This window comes from Mus musculus, chromosome 2 (assembly GCF_000001635.26).
Source record: "Mus musculus strain C57BL/6J chromosome 2, GRCm38.p6 C57BL/6J".
Lineage (NCBI taxonomy): Eukaryota > Metazoa > Chordata > Mammalia > Rodentia > Muridae > Mus > Mus musculus.
In genome coordinates this window covers 66,108,842-66,129,360 of record NC_000068.7, presented here as the reverse complement: position 1 = coordinate 66,129,360, position 20,519 = coordinate 66,108,842, and the positions used below count along the sequence as shown (strand labels likewise).

General features: G+C 42.3%; 1 protein-coding gene across 2 annotated transcripts in view; it reads left to right on the top strand.

Moving 5' to 3' along the window:
- The first annotated feature begins 4,304 nt into the window (after nt 1–4,304).
- Galnt3 (polypeptide N-acetylgalactosaminyltransferase 3) overlaps nt 4,305–20,519 on the top strand; it is a 42,291-nt gene continuing 26,076 nt past the window's right edge. The window contains exon 1 of one of the 2 annotated variants that reach the window (XR_374409.4): nt 4,305–4,837. The gene's annotated coding sequence lies outside the window, so the exon portion shown is untranslated. The remainder of the gene's footprint in view (nt 4,838–20,519) is intronic. The other variant, NM_015736.2, reaches the window with a different exon arrangement.

Genomic DNA, 20,519 nt, shown 5'->3' with positions numbered 1-20,519 from the left:
CCACCCCAGTCCTTCTGGCTGATTTACTTATGTTTTACTCTCCTCTTTCTTGCCTACAATCTAAGGTCCTCAGCATCTTTCCCACTCAACCAGCCAACCCCACCCTCCTTTTGGGGTGTCTACCAGATATCCTAATAGAAATAAAATGAGTTATTATAAATGTTTCAAGAGAAGATGGTTGTGGTTGTTGCAGAACTGTCTGGAATAGCAAGGTTTGGAAGCAGTCTTCATTGTCCAGTAATAATTAACAAATTGACAGAGAGATACCACACAGACACTTGAAATAATACCAAAATGAATTCACTGACTCATAAAATTACGTTAAAGAATTGAGGCTACAAAACAAATCCCCGAAATGACCTTGCCTTTTTATTTGACATGCTGCTTTCTATATATGCTGTGCTACTTTTACAAAGTCATTAGTAATAAAATATCTAGAAATATATTTAATAGAAAATATTTGAGGAAGCTTGAGTGTAGCTAAGTTGTAGAGTGTTTGTTGCCTGGAATATGGAAAAAGTCCTAAACTCAATATCCAGCACACACAAACACACATACACACACACACACACACACACACACACACCACATACACACAGACACACTCACATACACACACAGACATACACACAGAGACACACACAGACATACATACATACACACACCACATACACACAGAGACACGCACAAACCACACACACACACACACACACACACACACACATACACACTCCTCACACACAGATCCATCTTGCTATGAACAATTTTGAGTATTTTTAAAAAATAGCTTTTCTTAGCTTTAAAAAAATCTGTGGTGAATATGAATTCATATGCAATGAATGAAGAATACTCTCTGTACAGAAAAAGAAAGGTCAGTCTAGAAAAGGTGCAAGCCAGGGATAGATCTCAGAGGTTAACATCATGCAAAAACATTATTATATTTTTCTGTGAAATGTCCTTGTATGCCACCATCAGAATTCAGAGTGAGCTAGATCGAATATTAGTCTGACTCAGCATAGCACTTCTTTCTGCTTTTATGCTAATGCTTAAAAGCCTGAAACTCTGCTCTCTATTCAATATATTTCATCAAATATTTATTGAGTACCTACTATGTGCCAATCATCAAGGAAGCACATTTTTTTTGTGTGTGCTACTCAGAGAATTTTTGTTTTCTCCACTAAATGGAAGCAACCTTAATTACATAGTTCAATTGCAATTTAAGTCAGTAAAATGGTTTCATGGAAGTGTGTATATATTTTCAAAATTCCGGATGATCATTCTGAGACTTTCTGTAAGACAAATAAAACAAAACAAAAACAAGAACTCCAAAAGAGTCCAAATGAATAATACAAATTATGTGCTTGTGATGACTTCATTGTGTTGACTAATATAATGTCAGATTATGTTGATCCGTTATTTTTTGATTGCTCATACATCTGTATCACTTTGATGATATAACACCACTTCCTCCTCTTTGCACCAATAGCATTTCCAATCTTTTATTCCTTTTAGTAGACATTATTTCAGTCTGTTTGGCCTTTGAGCCAAAACTCCCAGTTAGACTTTGAGCTCAGAAGGAGGATTCCATGAGGGAAAACTGATCTAAAGTCTAAGCCAAGGCACATGTTTCACACTGCCGTGAATGAGGCCTGATGCATCAGCAATTAAACAATTCATGAGCTGAACAAAAATACAGAATATTGGCCATAAGTTCCCAATTTTACTTATTAAACTATATAATACTTTTAGAATTCATTTTTTACTAATTTAATTTTATGTAAGTTGTTTCAATTATTTCTTCCTGTTCATTATATATTTTTTCCATGATGATTCTCCACCGTATGCCACTTAAATGAATTTGACTGTAAAAGAATTTTGTATGGACTCACATGATACTCTTAAGAAAGGGATGTGTCCCTTGGGAGGGAAGGCGCTTTACATCGTGTCTGATAAAAGAAAGGCCTCTGAGAGTTGGTTGCTTTTCAAACCATATCCTTTAGATTACCAACCCACTATTTTTTTCTTCCTTAGATTATTTCTCTATATGATCTGAAGCCAGTCACTCTTAGCATCTATGTTGTGGTCAGGATGCCTTCCTTACACACTGGGGTGTTATTGATGGCTTGTTTTGTTCCATCTCATGGCACTTGACAGACTTATTCAGTTCGCACATATTTCCCGAGAAGCTACCACATATCAGGGGATGATCTTGGTGCTTGTTTAGACATTAACCGAAATGATTAACCAGTGAGGATCTAAAGTCTACATAACTTAGCAGCTTCTAACTAGTCACAAACTAGTGTTCGAACATACATGTATGTGTTGGGGAGAGAAGAGGTGTTTGTGGCAGTTCTTTCCTGTGTGAAGTCTGCCCTGTTGCCTAACTTTTCCAAATATGTACTATTAAACAGGCTTGTCTCAGAGACACATGCATGCACCAAGCCTCCTGAATTTCCACTTTGTGAGGAGATGTTAATTTCACTCCTGTGAAATAAATGATTCATTTCGTAATTTGAGTAGAATGGTACTTCCAAGATTCTTATATCTGACTAGACTTAGGATATTAAACATTTCAGTACAATAATAGTTTCTCTTGGCCTGTAGCATTTTAAATTTAATATGAAGCAGAAACACTTTTAATTAATTTTTAAGACCTTGCTTTCAGAATGATGTGAAATAACAGTTCAGATACCGTATGAAGTGGAACAAATATGCTAATTCAGAAACACTGAGGGCTTGGCTGCCATCTCTGTCATCATAAGCCGAGCAGTGAATTTTTTCTATAACCTCGAAACACCTTTCTTATCTTTTCTGGCCACTCATCTTGCAACTTGGGGCCTATTTTCTCTCATTCTCTTTTGGTAAGCCTTCCCTAGCTGCCCTTCCCAGTTGTTTTCTGCTATGACTAGTCATCAGTGCACCTCCACCTGCGATCCTATACTGCCGTCCTGTTCTGACCCTGCTCCTGTCAGTGGAAACCGTCACTGTTAGCCTCCCGGTGAGGAGTAAGAACTGACCATCTTCGGCTCCACGCATCCTTTAGGGTGGGCAGTGCACAGGAAGGGAAGAGGGATGTTGTGGTTTATACACTTAACATTTCCTCCAAATCCCCCCAAAGATGAGCACTAATCTCTCTCCATTTAAACACAAGCAGCAAAAAGACGTTGCAGAACCAAAAAATTAAAATGAGTTTTGGAAATTAATGTTTTTAGTTTTCGGCCCACAGATACACAGTAGATAGTTATTATGGTAATATACACAATATACACGTGCCTCTTAAATCTTTATTTTCAGGGGAAAGAGGAAGAAGGAACTTTTAAATGATAATGCTAAAATGTCATACAAAAGTTCCTGGATGCCTACAAAACAATTGGAAATAAGCAAAAGAAAAAAAAAAGTTACCTAAGTTGCCGAACTATATGAAGCTATATGAAGTGAAACTATACTACAACAAATGTTGCACATAAGCCAAGTAAAACTAACACCTGTTGATAATGTACTAAGATTTTAAAACTTAGTTCCAGTTCACATATAAAACTCATAAGTTAGGAAATAAACACCGTGAGTGTCAAAATGTGGGAGGAAGGCTTCCATCATTCTTTATAGGAAAACTCATCACTGCGGAATCAAACAGGTCGCCCAGAGTCTTTAGCTGTTTTTCCACTTCCCTGAATACTTTTGAGAATAGTCAAATAAAAAGTTCATAGAAATGTGTAAAAGCAATTTGAAGTCCTGGTTTTGAGTGTCAACGTCTCCAGAACAGAAGGCATAGTGGAAGGGGTGGGGGGGCACGGTGTAAGTGTCTCAAACACACTGGCAAAGCCTAACATGTTTAAGAGTGTAGGTTCTCACCTTGCAGAACAGATGTTGGCTTTTAATCTACTCTTCAGTGAAAACAATTCCTTTCCAGGAAACCACAAACTCTGCCCAAACCCTGGCAGAGGGGTTCTCCCCGAGGGCGCTGCTATCCCTCTCCTGTGGATATTGATTGGTTGGTCTTGCAATAGATAGCAACCCAGGAAGGGGTGACGGTGGACCCCAAATCAACTGAAACTTGACCAAAATACCAGAAGCTCTACTTTGAAAAAGGGAGTCGCCTCCTTGGGACCTGAGGCTTCCCTACCCTAGCGCCGGCGGCCAGAAACGGAAACCACTCGCTGCGCTCAAGTGAGAGGAGTGATGAAATCAAGGCTACAGGGGAAGGAAGCTCACCAACCTAACTGGTGACAAAGCTGCTGAGCCTCGGGAGGAAAGCAGCACGGTCTCCCAGGGGTCCCGGGGAACGCCGCACCCCTGGGTTTGGACCACCCGGAGAGGAAGAGGAACCGCGTGGGGTTAGGGGTAGGGGGAAGTGCGGCTCAGATTTCTCAGCGTCCCTGCCAGTGGGCTCTGGGTACCAGGTGGCCGCGGCGCGGGGCAGCGCAGGCTCGGCACTGCGGAGGGCTGGCGGGCGGGCAGCGCGCGGGCGGCGGAGGAGTTTGCTTGGCGCGCGCCCGGCCGGCCCGCGGCTCACCTGGAGCGCTCAGGTAGGACCGGGGCGGGGCGCGGGGCTGGCGCGCAGGCGCGGGATCCGGCCTCGCCCCTGCCGACGTCGCCGGCGGGAGCTCACCTGGGAGACTCGCAGAGGAAGAGGAGCCTCGGCGTGGCCTCGCTTGGCAACGCGGGAGGCCCGGCGGGAAGGCAGGAAGCGGCGGCGGAGGAGGAGTTGAGCCGAGCGGCCACGAGAGCCACGGCCACCCGAGTCGCCGGCGTCGCCACCTGCACTTGGCTCTGGACCCCCGCGGACAGAGCCCCGGCCGGCCGCCGCTTCCCGCCGCCTGCCCTGCCCACCTGCCAGGTAAGCCGGCGTCCAGCCGACCGGGCTCCCGCAGTCCCAGCAAGGGGACAGCGTGCGGGACGGCCCCGGAGCTGCCCGCGGCCGGTTGGACGCGGTCTCGAGAGCGGGTTTCAGTTGCTCCCCCTCGGGAGAGGCCGGCGGGGATACCGATCACTCCTGTCGCCGGGTCCCCTCGGCAGCCCCAGAGCCTCACCGGGGCAGAAAGTCCCCCTGGTACCCCTGGGCCCCCTGATAGTCCTCGGGAGGGCGGGTCTCTGGCGGAGGCGCTGCTCAAGGCTTGCCAACTTGGGCTAGCAGGTTGCCTGCCCACTCCCGGGTACCGAGTGGGCCAAACCCGCTACGGGGAGGGCTGTGGTTGTGCCGGGCAACTTTCCCCGCTAAGCCCAGACAGTCCTAGATTGGAAAACGGCGGCAGCCAGAGCCATCACGAAGCTTGCCGACTGGTTTGGAAGGCGCTCGGTGGTCGGGACCTGGGCATCCCGCGCACTGCACTTTTCCGGGTGCCCTCCCCGAGCCAGAGCTGCGCCCACTTTCCGGTTGAAGGTGGCAGAGTCCAGGTCTTTGTGGCAGGAGGAAATGGAACTGTGGTTCACCAGCTGCCTCCTCTTAGAGGACCTGTTGACTTAAGGACCAATGTATCTCGGATCTGGTGTGCCTGTGGCATATGACTCAAAGGTTCAAAAAAAAAAAAAAAAAAAAAAAAACCAACTTTGTTTCAGCATCCTGCCACGTCTGAACCTGGAAGTGCCAAGCCCAAATTCCTGTCTACCTAATTAGGATTTTCGAAAGCCTATGAATTAAGGTTGAAACTACTCTTAGCATAGACTTAATACTTAATTCCTTCCTTCTGTTTTGGGAACTCCATCAAGTTACCTTCCTCCCCTTTCTGATTTTTTTTTCTTTTTAAGAAAATGTTTCTAAGTTATGGCTTGATATTGAAGTTACACTACCTAAGGTACATCTGAACTCAAATACTTTTGTAAAAATTCAGAAAGTTACATTTGAATTTGAGAGTTTCTGGTTGTGAGAAATTCCACTTTTATCATCTAACTTTGAGTTTGTTACTTAGACATATGAGTTCAAAACCACACCCTATAATTATTTCTTTTTAACCTTTAACATCAACTGAAACCTAACATGCATGTTAGTTGAAACATTCTGGGCAGTGTATTCATACCAAGCATTTCTTATACACTGTTTTAACCAACATTTTTTTTTCATAGAAAATTTTATTAATAAGTTCCACTCTCTAGGTGTGTTTAGTTCTGCCTTTACCAAGTTTTAAAAACATATATTTAGGTTGTACATGCTTTCTTTCTATATATTTTTTAAAAAAATATTTCTAAATATATATTTAGATTGTAAAATACTTAGCCATTACATGTTTCTTAATGAGGTGTAATTAAAATTTTTTAAAAAGAAGAAAGAACCCCACCCCCACCCCCCCACACACTATAACAACACATAATTGTTAATTCAACCAAGGGTTTTCAAGAGCCTCACCCACCTTCTTAGTCATGTCTCCATCCTGAGAAACTGACGTGCTAAGTGCTATTTGAACATTGAGCAGATAGTACCCCCTAAATTTTGACTCTCTAACTACTGGGCAAGCATTATCAGACCATGAAGGGGGCAAAAGTAATATGTTCCTGTTAGTTGTAATAACAAAGGGACATTGGTTTCTATCTGTAAAGGATGGGATTGGGGGTGGGTGGGGAGTGTTTTTCTATAGCACCATCATGAAGACTTAAGAACCGTAGAGTATCTTCGAGTGCTAACATTCTTGGACTCCCCTTCCTGCCTTGGCCATCCAGTCAGTCCATCCTGATTGAATAGCTGAAGCCCAGAAGGGTGTTCTAACTGTAGTGCACCCTGCAGGTGCTAGAGATAGCATTATTCTGGTGGCTTGACTGCGGGCTCCCAGATCGTACTATCTCACCACTCTCCTGCCCACTTATCATAAGATGCCTATCTTCTTCTTTCACGGAGTTTGTAAGGGCTTTGTAATTATAGGAGAGTCCATTGTTCTGGGGCCAGCTCTCCTCTCCTCCCATTTCCACCTTGCTCTGAGTAGACTCGGGCAGACTTGCTTTCCCCTGGCTGAGGTTTCACGTGTATATTGGCGGTGCCATATGGACTGAGATTTTTAATCCCTTTTTGGTATTTCTGAGACACAGTTGTTTTTTTTTCGAGCCAGTTTGGATGACATTAGTCAGTTCTGATCTTTTATTATATTGGCTTCAACCATATTTTATAAGGCATAGACCCAATGTCTCCTATCCACTTGAAATAATCTAGACATTTGGTTTCAAGTACACTTCCTTAAGACCAGTGCTGTAAAAACATTTTTTTAAACCCACAATCCTCTAATTTGAAATATTCTGTTTCAACCCAATACATGCTGGTGAGTATGTATGTGTATAAATGAAATGAGTTTCACAAAACAATATTGTTAGTGACTGTGTGTGTGTGTGATTTTCAGAAGCAATATCTATCTAACCTTAGAATATGGATGCTCTTTTTTTTTTTTTAATTTGCCTTCCTATACAAATTGATTTCATGTCCGCTAATGGCTGGTACCTGTAATGCTAAAATGGTACTCTCTTGTGAATACACATGGTTTTAAGGCTCATTGTTCTAAAAGCTTACTGTCACACACACAAATAAAAATTTTATAAAATCATATTGCACTCCTACTTAAGCATTTGGTGGAGGCTCTAGGATATCGACACCAGATTAATACATCAGGGCTACACAAAATCTCATTCTGTATTATTGTACTTTAAATGGGTTCTTATGCTGTAGTATATTTATGGACAGGGAAAAAACTAGAAATGCTTTTGTGAGGGCATATTGATGGTAACAATTATCAAGTCAAAGTTTGAGACAGAAAAATAATTGTCACACACACACACATACACCTCAGTGCTAATTTTGTTCAAAATTTATGGCTGAGTTCTAGTTCTGTTGGAAATTATGAAAAAAAAATTTGTAGGGAATGCATAGCCCAATTTCATATGTATGTATGTATGCATGTGTATTTGTGTGTATGTATGTATATATGTATATATGTGTGTGTGTGTATGTATATATATATGTGTGTGTGTGTTTATGTATACTTATATAAATATATTTTATAAATATATATATATATATATTCTGTTAATATTTTGACTTATTATGAAACAGGTAGAAGAGATAAATTACAGGAATCATTTCCATAAAATACTAGATTTAGAATTTAGATTAAAGTGCTGATTTATGACTTGACAGAGAAGATCACAGGCTGCTCTTCCAGAAAAACCTTCAGTTCCTAGCACCCACATGGCTGCTCACAACAGACTTAATCCAGTTACAGGAGATCTGACATTCTCTTCTGGCCTCTCTGGGCCTGCACACATGTGGTGCACACATACATGCAGACAAGACATCTGTACATTATAAATATATACAAATATATTGAAATAAATCAGTAAATTAGATCAAGGCCGAGAGTATTGGTATATACCTTTAACCCAAGCAGGTGTGAGGCAGAGGCAGATACTGGTCTACATAGTGAGTTCCAGGCTGACTGAAGCTACATAGCTGAGATATCACATTTAATGCCCCCCCCCCCCCAAATTAGATCCTTGTGTGATTTGTAGGGATATAGTCTTGGAAAATCTGATTGGGGATAATTAACATTTTCAAAGACATTTTTAACTTGAACCTTTCCTCCTTCAGAAAATATTACTGTATTTTATAATTCGAAAATGGATAATACAGAAATCATCTAGTTCTCAGTTTACAAGTTGTTGTAGCACATTTGGAATAAACAGATCATTTGTTCGTCTAAAACCTGATCAAGAAGAAAGGAGGAGTTTGTGGTACCTAGCCAGCTGTGCACCTGGTTAATACAGGATTGTCAGTATGATATAATCGGAGTCATTTAAACAGAATGTAGTGTCAGTGACAACGTTGAGGTTAAATCAGTTCCAGGAGTGGCAGGAGACCAAAATGCATCAATTTATGGTAAAGCAGCGGCAAGTAAGATGTAGAATTCTGGGTCACTAGTGACTACTGACAACTAGACAGAGCCTTCCTTCAGCACTCTCTGAATTGGGATCATAATTCTCTAACCTTTTCTGTCTACTTGCTTGAATTTCAAACTATGAAAACTAATTTGCTTATCTATATGATTGCCTGCTGGGTATCTTTAACTTATCATAATACCTGGGGATTATACTTGTATAAACCAGGACCTTTATCATACATAGCACAATCAAAAACGAGAAAGTTTCACTTCCTGTAGTCTATTTATAGATGTTAGAAATTTTACCATGTCTTACCCACAAAAATTGTGTGTGACTCATTTGTTAGCAAAACTAGAGTTCATTTGGGATCAACCTGAGCTGTCAGGAAACTGCCATCTATATACCACTGGGAAATGTATCGATGCAGGGATAGTGCTGATTCTTGTTATATAACAGCGCCCTAGGCCACAGAGGATTAGGTACTTAAACCGTGCTACTATCCTAATTTTCAAAAAACCCTCTGGCTCGAGAATTGGGAGGAATAGACTATGGTCTATAGTACTATCTGGGTATCAGGCTACAAATACATAGGTTGTTTCTTAGTCTTCTTTTTTCAATTTTTTATTAGATATTTTCTTCATTTACATTTCAAATGCTATTCCGAAAGTCCCCTATACCTTCTCCCCCCCCCACCCCGCCCTGCTCCCCTACCCACCCCTCACTTCTTGGCCCTGGTGTTCCCCTGTGCTGGGGCATCTGAAGTTTGCAAGACCAAGGGGCCTCTCTTCCCAGTGATGGCCGACTAGGCCATTTTCTGCTACGAATGCAGCTAGAGACACGAGCTCTAGGGGTACTGGTTAGTTCATATTGTTGTTCCACCTATAGGGTTACAGACCCCTTCATTTCCTTGGGTATTTTCTCTAGCTCCTCCATTGGGGGCCCTGAGTTCCATCCAATAGATGACTGTGAGCATCCACTTCTGTATTTGCCAGGCACCAGCATAGCCTCACAAGAGACAGCTATATCAGGGTCCTTTCAGCAAAATCTTGCTAGCATATGCAATAGTGTTGCGGTTTGTTGGCTGATTATGGGATGGATCCCCTGGGTGGGGCAGTCTCTGGATAGCCCATCCTTTCGTCTCAGCTCCAAACTTTTTATTTCTTAACCTTGATTCATTGTCTTCTACAATAGTTACCACCTGAATATTTCTGTCCCTCCAAAACACATATATAGAAATCTAATTTCATGGGTGTTAGTGGACTGGCTTGATTCTGTGAGTTTAAGGACAAGGCTGGCTGGTTTACATAGCAAACTATAGACTAGCTAAGGCTGCTAGTCTAAAGTATCTTAAAATGAGCCTTTGGAAGGTGATTGAATCATGAGGGCTCTGTTGGGGTAGGACAGTTGGAGACTTGGTAACTTTTTGTAATTCAGCTATGTGGGGTGCACATAAAAGTGTGTCTGCCGTGGGAATGGGCCCTCTCTGTGCATTGGATCTTGTCAGCACCTCAGCCTTGATCTTCCCAGCCTCCAGAGTGTGGACACTTCATTTTTTGTCAACAGATCAGCCCGAGCAGAGTACTCTGTTATGGCTGCATCAGACAGACTAACACAGCAATCATCAGCTCACTCGTCCCCACGGTCTGCTTACCGTCACTACAGAGCTCCCTCCCACTCTCCCCTGTTTGCAGGTCTTATCAAGGATACCATCCTCACTTCCTGTCTGACTCCTTCATGTGTCCTCTTGCCATCCTCCAATCCATCCTCAACTGAATCCCCGAGGCGATGATTGGAAACAAACAAACTCTGTAAACTGGAACTGCTTTCTGCTAGCCAAGTTTGGCTTGCGAAAGAGTGAAGTGATGGCAGCTCCGAGAGTGGCTTAGTGTCACCTTAGTCCCCTTGCCTCTCACTGTGAGGGCCCTGGGTTTGATCCCTAGCACCAATTAAAAAGAGAGTGTCACGGGGGAGGGAGAAGCATTAGGAAATGGCAGTGTTAAGGGGGAGGGGGCTTTCATTGAACTTGCCTGTCTAACTTGGACATCCCGGTCCTTTGGGTTCTGTTATTTTGGGACTTTTGTGTCCCCATAAGATCCATTTTTCATAAGTGAACCATTAATTTTGCGGTAGATAGACCACACAGCTTTTTTTTGTAAATACCCCTCAATTTCGAACACACTCCTGGTGAGAAACACTGAGAGGGCAGGTTTTACTCAAGAGTAGTTTAGTCAGACAAAACCAAAAGTGGAGGGCAGGGGCAGACGATAAAGAAAAAAAGAGTCCCTGACATTAGCCATTCCCCTTTAACACGTCCTACTAGTCCATGACCAACCCCTCTGTATTTTGTCTCTTAAGTAGATGCCTCCCATGCTCATTTTTCTCCAGGCTAATTAAGATCACCATCTCTCCCCTGGACTCTAGTGATGGCCGCTCTTTCTGAATTGTTTCTGATTTCTTCCTGGTTCATACTGCACCCAGAATGAGACTTTTCAAACTGCTTGGCCACAGTGACCCCTTCTCAAAGCCCTTCCACGCCCTTAGGGTAAGACTGACTCTTTAATGTGGCCTGAAGTCTGGGCCTGACTCAGCTGCTGTCACCCCACCCCCTCCTGCCCAAGCTCTGGCAGCCACTTTTACTGCCAGGTTCTTGTTGCCTCTAGGTCACTGCCAAGTGTCCTCTTGGCCTGTAATAAGCACCCCCCTGTCTTTGGGCCTGTCAGCTAATGCTCAGCCTCCAGGTTCCAATCTGAACTCCTTTGTTTTCACCTCTAACCAATAATCCGTAAGCACTTCCTCCACTCCCCCTACTCCTGACCTTGCACTCAACTTTAGCCTAAAGAAATAACGACCTATCCTAGAAGAGGATAGCCAATTTTAATATTTACCCCACATGTTAAACCATGGTTACCAATTTGTATATAACCTTAAATTTTCACAGCAACCTGTAATGTGTGTACTGCCTTTCTCCTTTTTTTTTTTTTGTACTGAAAAAGGGAGGTTAGTTCATCTATTTCCATCTAGAAGGTTCTTGAAATCTCAGAAGACACAGAACCATGAAAGTCTGATGTGTGTGTGTGTGCGTGTGTATCCACCTATGTATAAATAAAATTAAATGGGGCTACTAAATGAGTCAAAACTGTAACAAGTCTCTAGTGACTTGTCCACCCTCTCCTTAGATGCCACTAACAGTATTCACCTTTGGAATAATATGCTTAGAGTGCTCTTTCTCACGTCGGGATGTGCCATTGCCTGCCGACTTCTCATTACGGCGGATAAATATTTATCTCTTTCAGCTACACATATTCCTACTATTCCTTCCTCAACACAGAAGTCTCATTCTTTGTTTGAATTTTAATATTTATTTGTTATGATTATGAAGATATTGTTCACTACCCATTTAAACAAGCCTATGGAGGTTTTGTTTGGTGTTTGAGACACATTCTAATATATAAGGGTGGCCTAGCACTCGCTGTGTATTCTGGGTGTTCTCCTTGCAACTGTATGTCATCACACTCAGCCGAGGATTAGTCTTTAATGCAGTTGTTCTTTTATTTGATATAGCATCTTCTTGCTATATTGACCAGGTTGGTCTCAAATGCTTCTTACATAACTAGGCTTTATCCTTCATCCTCCAAGTAGTTGAGACGCCCAGCATATGTCCCGTGGCTATCTTAGAGATTGCTTTCAACCTTGAGGTTAGGAGGTAAACAATCTAAGATTGACTTGCCCAATTTTTCCAGTTATTAGTTGGGGCCCAACTTTGTACTCCAAGATGTCCTCAGTTTTGCATGGTCTAACTATCAGGTTATTGGTCCCTTCTAGCTGTCCTCTTGTTCTGTTTTGACCCATCGCTGTATGGGCCTCTTCTGGGTCTCCTGTTTGTAATTTCCCTCTAAAGCATCTCTGAGTTGCTATTTTGTTAGATACTATGATCCTTCCTATTTAGTCTCTCTATTGTTTTGTATAATGTGTCTTCCTGGGCAATGGTCTGTGGGGTTAAGAAACTACATCCTGCACTGGGAAAATCAAAAACAGCACACAATACGGTTTTTTTATTGTTGCAATCTGACAAAGTTTTCCTTGTGGAACAGAGAGTCCATCAGCAAGTTCCTTTCGCCACACAGAGGCTCATCCTCAACTCGGATCGAATCTCACAGCCTCCCTCTCAACTGATTTACTGAGTTCAGTTGACTCTTAAGTCTCTTTTCCAAACCTACATATTTCTTTTATTCATCTCTTGCTCAGATTATTTTTAATAATCCCATAATAGCTTCTCCCCTGCTATCTGACCTCCCCTTTCTCCAAAAATAATTTATATCCAGTACAACTTTACTTTAAAAAAAATTCATTTATTCTATTTATATAAGTATACTGTAGCTGTCTTCAGACACACCAGAAGAGGGCATCAGACCCCATTACAGATGGTTGTGAGCCACCATATGGTTGCTGGGAATCGAACTCAGGATCTCTGGAAGAACAGTCAGTGCTTTTGACCGCTGAGCCATTTCTCCAGCCCCCAGTGCAACTTTCAAGGGTAATCATTTTAATTTTCAATTCTAGTTGTCATACTGCTTAAAATCCCCCAAGACTTCACCCATTGCTTAAGGAGTTAAGTTTAAATACCACAGGATTACAGACTCATCTCTACCCTGTTTGGAACTTGTCATTCAGCACAAGGATGCTCAGCCTTAGTTTGTGACAACTGACTGCTCATGGCCTTAAAGAAAATGACCCTATCTGAGATCAGCTGTTCAAGCAACAGTTAAGTTTTAAGCTGGTTTATGGCCAGTGTAAGCTTGTAACAAAGGAAGCTGTTGGTTGCCTACCCACTGAGAGAGAGAGAGTGGTGCAGGGATATCAAAGATGGCTGGAGCAGCAAAGCTATTTTATATTTCATACTGGGCACATTTGCCACCTGATCTTAAAAATGCTGTAAATGATTTGAAGTACTGGATTTGATTATGTTACATCTAGGTTGATTAACCAGGGAAGGAGCAATGGAGAAACTTACTATGCAGAAGTTCAAATCCTTCAGGATTTCTAGAGTGGGAGTTATTAGCAATATACAACCCCCAGGGCCAAATTTGGTGCACAGCCTGTTTTTGTACAAAAAGAAAACAAAAAGTGAACAACTCCCCATCCCCCACCCCAAACAAATCAACCAAACGGTTTAGTAAGAACAGACACGATTATTCATTTTATATGTTGTCTCTTGTTCGTTCGTTCATTCGTTCTTTCTTTCTTTCCTTCTTTCTGGCATTGAGTAGTTGAACTAGAGACCATAGGGTCTGCAAATCAAAAGAAAGGAGGGTAGGAAGGAAGGGACAGTCTGAGTCTCCATGGAGAGTCTTCTGTCATGTCTACCTGCTGGTGGCCACTGAGAGGACAGCACAGGACCTAGGGAGGAGTGGAAGGTAAGCGAGCAGGAAGAGGAACGAAGCTGAGCAACCCACACCCCCATCCTTGAACACTCTCCAACTTTATAGGAAAAATGAATGGACAGAAATGACCTTCTCCTTAGGAGTTTTGTACCCCTGCCCCTATAAGTGGAACGGCTGATCCGACTTACTAAGCGCATCTTGGACACTCACCCTGCAGCTGCATTCCATAGAGTCTGTCAGCATTCCTTCCCCAGGTGTTGTGAGACACACCCATGAAGAAGAAGCAGTCTGATATATCCTTCCTCATGGCAGGCAGGGAGGGTGGAGCTGCATCAGAAAGCACTGTCTTCCGTGTCATTCCTGGTGACCGAGATGGTTTCGGCAGATTTCTAGTGGTCAGGAATGTAACAGATGGGTGACTTTTAGTTGTCAGAACTGAGAGTTATAGTTGGAGCCATTTTTCCAACCCTAAGTCAATTCGCAGACCCAGAACTCTCCTCAGCTGGATGGAGAGCCATTTACTAGAGAGTGTCCTTGGGAGCAAAGGAGTCTCTCAGACTTGTGCACCGGTTCCTAGAAACCGAAAATAACAACTTAGCAACTTACCGTGGTCAGGTAGCAGACGGAGTGGCTTCACTCACATGTGGCTTCACTTTTTCAAAAGTTCTCCCTCCTCTGAATGGGGGTGAGGGCAGGCAAGCCTCTACCACACGGCTGCTCAGGTGACGCTTTCCAAACCATAGCACACTGTCTCCTTCACCCCGTGTTTATGACTTCTTAGGGGGATTTTCTTAGTCTAGATGACAGAGAAAGGAAACTCAGGCCTGATTTACAGATGAGTTTGCCCCGAGAATGGACAGATGCAGAATTTAGCACTGCCCATTGTTAGTTGTGAAAGATTTAAAAAAGAAAAGAAAAAGAAAAAAGGAAATTTTACCTAAAGATAGAAATTGTATTTGTCCTGTATGTTTAGGATGAGAGATGTCCGGGGTGTAGATCTTTATGGACTGCCTGGGAGTTACTAAAGGTCTATGAGGTTGGGGCCTTGAAAGACTTGAGGCTTAAAGACTGATATTTGAGGTGCTGATATTTGAGAATATGTATTTAACCCTTTTAGCGGACCCTGAAAAGGTTTCTCTCATCTAAAGACACCAAAAGATTTTTTTACTTCAAGAGCCCCCACTGGGAAAAGCTTTGAATGATCAAGTGGAGAAAATGACACATCCATGGATGTCAGCCAGCGGCTATTCCCAGCTACCCCGGTGCTGCTCCCATGGCTGTGAATAGTGAGCCAGTAGACAGGGGTAGCGCCCATGTGCACATGGGTCTCCCTTTCTAAAGGGGCCGTATCTACTGCTGTGTTCCCAGTCCTTGAGCCCTGTAGCTGATGGGGAAGGCTGAGTAGTCCAAAGGAAAGCTTTTACTCCTTAATCAATTTACTGTATGTATGTATGTATGTATGTATGTATGCTTCAGTTACCAGCCTGTTCTGCAGTATTGGCGCAGAACCTAAGTATTTACTCCCGTACCTTCTGAAACAGTGCTCAGCCCTGTCATAAGGTGCTTCAAGGTCACCGAGGATAACGGGAGATTCCCTTCCCGGCTTCAGGGCTCTTAATGAGTGTACTTGTGCCACTGTGTGACTCCATACACGGCCTTCTCCAGGACTAGGCCCCCACAGGGAAAGGCTTTTCCCGAGCTGGCCTCTCCCGACTCCGTCCTTTTTCCAGGGCTTGACTTGGGCAGTAGAGCTGTGTCCTCTCAGCCTAAATCACTGTTCTCCAAACTCTTTCCCAGAATTACACAGAAGTCTAAAACAATTGGTCATTTGTGGAGGCAGCCATCTACCCCAGGCAGCCAGCCCAAAGTTATCTTGGCCTCAGCTGCACATTTAAAAAAAAAAAAAAAACAAAAAAAAAAACAAAAAAAGTGCACCTGACTTCCGAAGTCAGGAGTATTCCTCAACACCTAACCCATCCCAGGATCCTGTTCCTCTCTGTGAATAGCCTCTTTCAGGACTCCCAAAGGCAGGTTTCTGACAAATCTCACAACTGTTGTCTATGTTAAGTCTATCTCTATAGGCATCTGGCTCCTTACCAAAAGCTATGGAGTAATCCTGTTGCTGGAGCCTTTGTAGACCTCTCTACCCTTCTAGGGCCTCCGTGAATATCGACTTTACTGGCTGACTTTCTTAATAAGTAGTTGATTAGGATCCTCTCTTAAAATCATCAGCCCATAAAACAAGAAGAAAAGGTTAAATGGCAGACTCCCTGGAAGATGTTCAGGCACTTTGTGAACTGGACTCTTCCTGACCTTCCCGTGTAATCACCTACCTGCTGGTTCCGACCTGCACCTCCCTTCCACTACTGTGCTTGGGTCAGCACGGCCCTTCTTACTTCTAAGCCTACAAAAACCGCCCACCATTCAGTCTCCCATCTGTGTCTTGTCAATCTACCTAAAAGCTTATTATCTTTCAAGATTCTGTTCAGCTGTTTCCGTCATTGGTGGGCACTTCCCCCTAAGATTTCTAGAAACCATCCTGTCTTTTCAGTCTCTCCACAGCACATATGCTGTTTTGCCTGCTGGCTTGCCTTGTGGTACCTTGAGGAGGCTCAGCCGCTGGTTCCTTGGGGGGAAAGGTCATCTGGAGTGTGGCGGCCCCTCCCAGAAGAATATTTGACACGTAGAAAATTACACAGCTATGTGAAGATTAGAAAGAAATGTGAAAACCTGACAGGTCACTTCATTATAACATGAGTCTCCTGAAGCTAGAAATGCCCAGAAGTATTGAAATCTCACTTTTATGGGCAATAGACATTATTGAGGCATCGTTTGGGGCCAAGGTTAACTTGCTTTTCTTATTTTAAATTTTTTATTTGATATTTTCTTTATTTACATTTCAAATGTTATTCCCTTTCCTAGTTTCCCCTCCAAAAATCCCCTCACCTCCCCCTGCTCACCAAGACTCCCACTCCATTCCTGGTCTTGGCATTCCCCTATACTGGGGCATAGAGCCTTCATAGGACCTAGGGCCTCTCCTCCCATTGATGACCCACTAGGCCATCCTCTACTACATATGCAGCTAGAGCCACAAGTTTCACCAAGTGTTTTCTTTGATTGGTGGTATAATTCCAAGGAGCTCTGGGGTTACTGGTTAGTTCATATTTGTGTTCCTCCTATGGGATTCATACCCTTCAACTGCTTGGGTACTTTCTCTAGCTCTTTCATTGGGGACCTTATGCTTCGTCCAATGGATGACTGTGAGCATCCACTTCTGTATTTGTCAGGCACTACTATGTCCAATTTTCTGAGGAACCACCAGACTGATTTCCAGAGTGTTTGTACCAGCTTGCAATCCCACCAGCAATGGAGGAGTGTTCCTCTTTCCACATCCTCTCCAGCATCTGCTGTCACCTGAGTTTTTGATCTTAGCCATTCTGACTGATCTGAGGTAGAATCTCAGGGTTGTTTTGATTTGCATTTTCCTGATGATTAAGGATGTTGAACATTGTTTTTAGGTGCTTCTCAGCCATTCGGTATTCCTCAGTTGAGAATTCTTTGTTTAGCTCTGTGCCCATTTTTTTTTTTTTTAATAGGGTTGTTTGGTTTTCTGGAGTCCAACTTCTTGAGTTCTTTATATATATTGGATATTAGCCCCCTATCAGATATAGGTTTGGTAAAGATCTTTTCCCAATCTGTTGGTTGCCTTTTGGTCTTATTGACAGTGTCCTTTGCCTTACAGAAGCTTTGCAATTTTATGAGGTCTCATTTGTTGATTCCTGATCTTACAGTACAAGCCATTGCTGTTCTGTTCAGGAATTTTTCCCCTGTGCCCGTATCTTCGAGACTTTTCCCCACTTTCTCCTCTATAAGTTTCAGTGTCTCTGGTTTTATATGGAGTTCCTTGATCCACATAGACTTGAGCTTTGTACAAGGAGATAGGAATGGATCAATTCGCATTCTTCTATATGATAATAATCGCCAGTTGAGCCAGCACCATTTGTTGAAGATGCTACCTTCTTTCCACTGGATGGTTTTAGCTCCCTTGTCGAAGATCAAGTGACCATAGGTGTGTGGGTTCATTTCTCGGTCTTCAATTCTATTCCATTGATCAACCTGTCTGTCACTGCACCAGCACCATGCAGTTTTTATCACAATTGCTCTATAGTACAGCTTGAGGTCAGGGATGATGAGTCCACCAGAGGTTCTTTTATTGTTGAGAATAGTTTTTGCTAGGATTTTTGTTATTCCAGATGAATTTGCAAATTGCCCTTTCTAACTCCATGAAGAATTGTGTTGGAATTTTGATGGGGGTTGCATTGAATCTGTAGACTGCTTTCGTCAAGATAGCCATTTTTACTATATTAATCCTGCCAATCCATGAGCATAGAAGATCTTTCCATCCTCTGAGATCTTCTTTGATTTCTTTCTTCAGAGACTTGAAGTTCTTATACCGATCTTTCACTTCCTTAGAGTCACACTAAGGCATTTTATATTATTTGTGACTATTTTGAAGTGTGTTTTCCCCCTAATTTCTTTCTCAGTCTGTTTATCCTTTGTGTAGAGAAAGGCCACTGATTTGTTTGAGTTAATTTTATATCCAGCTACTTCACTGAAATTGTTTATCAGGTTTAAGAGTTCTCTGGTAGAATTTTTGGGGTCTCATATATACTATCATATCATCTGCAAATAGTGATATTTGACTTCTTTCTTTCCAATTTGTATTCCTGTGATATCCTTTTGTTGTCTAATTGTTCTGGCTAGGACTTCAAGTACTATATTGAATAAGTAGGGAGAAAGTGGGCAGCCTTGTCTAGTCCCTGATTTTAGTGGGATTGCTTCGAGTTTCCCTCCATTTTGTTTGATGTTGGCTACTGGTTTGCTGTATATTGCTTTTATTATGTCTAGGTATGGGCCTTGAATTCCTGATCTTTCCAAGACTTTTATCATGAAGGGGTGTTGAACTTTGTCGAATGCTTTCTCAGCATCTAATGGGATGATCATGTGGTTTTTGTCTTTGAGTTTGTTTATATAGTGGATTACGTTGATGGATTTCCATATAGTGAACTATCCTTGCATCCCTGGGATGAAACCTACTCAATCATGATGGATGTTCCCTTTGGTGTGTTCTTGGACTTGGTTTTCGAGAATTTTATTGATTATTTTTGCATTGATATTCATAAGGGAAATTGGTCTGACGTTCTCTTTTCTTTTGTTGGGTCTTTGTGTGGTTTATGTATCAGAGTAATTGTGGCTTCATAGAACGAATTGGGTAGAGTACCTTCTGTTTCTATTTTGTTGAATAGTTTGAGAATTATTGGAATTAGGTCTTCTTTGAAGGTCTGATAGAACTCTGCACTAAACCCATCTGGTCCTGGCCTATTTTTGGTTGGGAGACTATTAATGACTCTTTCTATTTTTTTTTTTTTTTTTTTAGGGGAAATCGGACTGTGTAGATCATTATTCTGATCCTGATTCAACTTTGGTACCTGGTATCTGTCTAGAAATTTGTCCATTTCATCCAGGTTTTCCAGTTTTGTTGAGTATAGCCTTTTGTAGAAGGATCTGATTGTGTTTTGGATTTCTTCAGGATCTGTTGTTATGTCTCCCTTTTCATTTCTGATTTTTGTCAGTTAGGATGCTTTCCCTGTGCCCTCTAGTGAGTCTGGCTAAGGGTTTATCTATCTTGTTGATTTTCTCAAAGAACCAGCTCCTGGTTTGGTTGATTCTTTATATAGTTCTTTTTGTTTCCACTTGGTTGATTTCAGCCCTTAGTTTGATTATTTCCTGCCTTCTACTCCTCTTTGGTGAATTTGCTTCCTTTTGTTCTAGAGCTTTAAGTGTGCTGTCAAGCTGCTAGTGTGTGCTCTCTCTAGTTTCTTTTTGGAGGGACTCAGATCTATGAGTTTTCTTCTTAGGACTGCTTTCATTGTGTCCCATAAGTTTGGGTTTATTGTGGCTTCATTTTCATTAAACTCTAAGATGTCTTCAATTTCTTTCTTTATTTCTCCCTTGACCAAGTTATCATTGAGTAGAGTGTTGTTCAGCTTCCATGTGTATGTAGGCTTTCTATTATTTATGTTGTTATTGAAGATCAGCCTTAGTGTGTGGTGATCTGATAGGGTGCATGGGATTATTTCAATATTTTTTTTATCTGTTGAGGCCTGTTTGGTGACCATTATATGGTCAGTTTTGGAAAAGGTACCATGAGGTGCTGAGAAGAAGGTATATCCTTTTGTTTTAGGACGAACTCTTCTATAGCTATCTGTTAAATCCATAACTTCTGTT